General features: G+C 45.1%; 1 long non-coding RNA gene across 1 annotated transcript; it reads left to right on the forward strand.

Moving 5' to 3' along the window:
- The first annotated feature begins 327 nt into the window (after positions 1-327).
- On the forward strand, positions 328-3,964 carry LOC125536982 (uncharacterized). The gene is made up of 2 exons (XR_007295395.2): positions 328-1,656; positions 2,075-3,964. It is a non-coding gene; the product is annotated as an uncharacterized LOC125536982 (long non-coding RNA).
- Positions 3,965-4,330: the final 366 nt, after the last annotated feature.

The following is a 4,330-nucleotide window of genomic DNA, read 5'->3' on the forward strand; positions in this document are numbered from 1 at the left end:
AGTTAGACATACGGCTGGAGTGGTGAGCATGATCATCTAGGACCTGAGAGCCTGGTGGGAGGCGGGCTGCTTCGTCACCATCGCGGCTTTTTAGTTGGCTTCCAGGTGATGCCTGTCTTTGCTGGGCTTGTCACTGACTCAGCCAATGCCCTGACTAGCTATTTGTCTTCTGGTGCTCATGGGATGGTGGTTCATGTAAAAAATATCTTTCCTTATCTCTACTCCTAATGGAGCAGTTGGTAGTCTCCGCGGTTAATTTTCGTCCCACCACTTTCGTCCGGTTTTTTTCATATGTTAATCTTGGTAGATTTTTTTTCGTCCGGTGCTCCTGTTGGTTTTCCCCCTCCGCATCGTCGCTCGATCCAACTCCTCCCTCTCCCTCGGTCTCGCCTCTCCTATGGTTCGCTGCCCGCCGCCGTACCCCGCCACCCTGCTCCGCTGTTGCCCCTCCCTCCGCCTGCCTCGCCCCTGCTCTAGGGTTCGCCGCCCGCCGGAGCCCCCCGCCGCCCTGCTCCGCTGTTGCCCCTCCCTCCGCCTGCCTCGCCCCCTCCCCTACACTCACCCCTGCCCGATCTGGATCTGGATGAGGCGTTGCCTCCCGTTCCTCTCATCGCGTCCCTTCTGCCAGCCATGGAAGATGGGAGGAAGAAGCTTCTCTGTAGAATCAGCCGATCGAGCGGGCTCCTGATGTTGGCTTGCGAGAATGCGGCAGATCTCGTCGATGCTGCAGGGCCTGGCCCGTTCCATGTCTCTGGGAAAGGATAGGAAGGTGGAGGAGGAGCACCAGGGGACGGTGCTGCGGGAGTCGGGGACGCTCTGGGGCGAGGGCTCCGAGACGTTCGCTGCCGCGTGCTGGTCGTACAAGCACCAACACCACCGCTGGCTGTTTCCTCCATACTGACAGATCACCGTGTTGCTATCCTTGTATGTTGTAACCGGAGGAGAGGTAGGGGCGGTGCCGCTCATGGCCGTGGCGTCGTGCTTGTGGTAGTGGTGAATTGGAGAGAACGGCCTCCTATCCATGCACGTCCATCTACTGCAGGCTTTCCCTCTTCCAGCAACATCATGTCTCAGTTTGCCACCGCCTTTCATCCGGATGGCCCTGGACATACATACCAGCACCACACCCTTCCTCCTGTTGCTGGGGACGCAGCTATCATCGGTCCTCTGTTATCTGCAGCCCGGACGTACAAGCCGTCGAAGCTGACGTTCCTTTGCACAGGCTGCACAGACGGGTGTACAAGTTGTTGCTTCTGTTCATCCACGCGCCAGTGACTCACATACGTTGCTAGCTTTTGTTACTTGGTCCATCCCTAGGAAGCATAAGATTACTTCAGTATGCATATACACGTTGCTAGCTACGTGCAGGGTATCTCAAGTTCACAAATATTTATGAGATTGTTTTACTAGCTTTTGTTATCATTTGGCCCTTCAGTATGCAGATTGATCTCAACATTCATAAGAATCTTAAAAAAATGGAGATGAAAATACTTCAAGTAGTTCTGAGTGGAGATCATTTGATAGCATTTTGTTGTAGCATCTACATAAGACCTTTTCATTTCATTTTACCGAGAAACGCTGGAGGGTTCATGTTTTCCTAATCCAGGACATGTTGAAGGTTCCTGATGCATTCTTACAAGAAGCAACAATCCAGAGGTTAGTCAATGTTTGTCAGGATTTTTCATTTCTAAAGGTACACTAGCGACTATTGTACATATAACTAATTATTTGCTTGCTTTCTTAATCACGTACATCAATATAATCCTCCATGCTAAAAACACTCATTCTAGATTGCGTGAGCTTGTCATACCATTTTTGTAAAGACAAAAAAATAATTTATACTCCACAACTTGATGCATTGTTGTTGCATCAACATTTCTGGAATTAGCAAGTCAATTTTTTAGGTGTATGTTTGCTAAATTGGTGAACACAGTTGGTCTCTTTAATCAGGAAAAAATAGCATGATTCTCTAAGCTACATGAATTACTCTTCAGCGGCATTCCATATCAGTGGTGTGTTACTTGCTATACTGCCTATGTGTGTGTACTGAAGTTTTCTTCTTTTGAATATGTAGGTAATTAGTGAAATGATAAGAGGGTCAATTAATGGTGTTCAATTTTTCCTTCAAGCAAACAGTTTGTACCCAAATACAATACTATTCAGTATCATCCTGAAACCAATATCTCAAAGCTTCATTCTTTATGGATTCGAGCCTTGGCAAACCACTCCCATTACAAGGTTCCATAAACATGCTGGATTTGTATGTCGATATTCAAATTAATTGGGCAAAAAATAGATATATTTACTTTGATGTTTTTACATATTCAGGTGAATAGCATCCTGTTTTTACTTCAAATAATTAACAAAAAATTAAAGATCATGATTATGCTGTTTATTAAATTCCTCTTGCATTATCTTTGATGAAAAGTATATTATATGTCAGCAACGATATGTTAATATGGGCAAAGGAAAGTCAAAATATGTTATCTCAGGGCCAATATTCTGAAATTAGTGAAGCCCTATAGTATTTACTGGATTGATCGTGACACTGCTCATATTTTTTGGTACTTTAATATCTGAAATATTTCTTTTAATCATGAGCCGAGGAGATGATGGGTTGCAGGCACGCGCCCCGTCCTTCTCTTGTTCAAGGTTTGGCGGATGCATTAAGTTTGGAGAGGAAACTAACATGAATGACCAGGCGATCTTTTGCTGACCTTTTTCTCCCTTTCTAATTACTCCTCTCATTTCCTCTGTTCTTCTCAGCCATCTACTTTTCTATCGCCATATCGATCTCTAAACTCACTTCATCTTTTTTCTTCCAATTCATCCGATTGTTGTGTTCCAAGCACACATGTCATAAAGCATCACCTCCTGCTTGTTCGAACATGTTTGATGTACTTACATATTAACATGTTTGATGTACTTACACATTAACAAAACTGATCAGTAACATTCATGACGAATTATTTGGGTTTGGTCCTCTGCTTTTTTACTATTTATTTATTGATGAAGATAGCAGATGTTCATGTTTTTAAATATAGTTACATGTGTTTGTACAAAAAAAATATAGTTACATGTGCTTCCAGTTGGTAGAGATCAAAAAATTAACTCACTGATGCAAGGAAAAAGAGCTCTTTTATAGACACTGCCAGCAGTGGATACATGGTGAGCCTTTCTGAATGTGTTTTATGAAATAAGGCTAACTTAAGGTCATTTTTTGTTGGATAAAAAACAGACAGTTGGTTATTGGGTTATTCGTGTTTGTTCTCAATTTCTCATGTCGCTCTCTTCTCTGTCCAGGGATACGGGTGCCAGGACGACACCATCTTCTGCGCCGTCTGCCTTCCTCTCCTCCAGCGGGAGAGGCCCCTGCCTTCCTCTCCTCCTGCGTGGTGGCAGATGGCCACAGTTAACGGCTCTCCTGCGAGCGGGGGACACGAGTGCGGTGCAGACAGTGACCAGGTGTGACGAGACAGCCGCCGACCGCCTGTGGGCGGTTCTTTCATGTGCTGTAGACCGTGCCATTCTATGACGAGGATGTGTTCCAGGTGAGCAAGCAGTCCATAAGTATCGTGTGAAAGAGAGAGGACGCCATGGTGAAGATGAGGTGAGCGTTATCCGGTTTTAAAGGAGAAGGCCCCAGCGAGAAATGTCCTACTAAGATGGGAAACTGAGTGGTAAGGCAGGAGAGGAAGTGTGCATCGTGGGGTAGGGTTTTCTTGTTGGGACCGCATGTTGGGATAACATATGGGTTGGATTTGGAGGCGTCCGGAGTATCCATACGGTTAAATTTTGGGGAGCTTGCTTAATGTCCTAACATGTTCGGACGTATGAGGGAGAAATTAGATTTAACCTTTGATATGACCATTTGTGTGATTTATTTATATGGATTGTAGCCCATAGCAACGCAAGAGCGTTCTACTAGTCTTAATAAAGACCGACTTCGGCCTTTCGAATACAAGCTAGACACCATATGGAACATGCAACCACATATGACACCGCGAAGTTAAAGCAAGCATCTGGGGTGGTGGTTCATTGCGAGCGAGGTCATCAACTCTAGAGCTACGTTTATCGTCTCCATCTACTGACACTGCATCCTTTATAGCGCTGTAATGTGCCGTGCTTACCCGCATAGAAAGCTGGAGCAACTTCTCTCTTTTATTTTCTGCTTCTCTCGAGGCAGACTCTGAAATACCCTTGCATAAAAACACAATAGTAAGAGTATGGGTGAAGTGTGTGCAGAACTAGTGCACTGTAAAAGTAGCAGATAGCAGGTAGCTGAAAAATAAATGACATGAGACATATGATAGCTCTACAACATTGCATG

This window comes from Triticum urartu, chromosome 2A (assembly GCF_056163025.1).
Source record: "Triticum urartu cultivar PI428250 chromosome 2A, HENAU_Tu73, whole genome shotgun sequence".
Taxonomy (NCBI): Eukaryota; Viridiplantae; Streptophyta; class Magnoliopsida; order Poales; family Poaceae; genus Triticum; species Triticum urartu.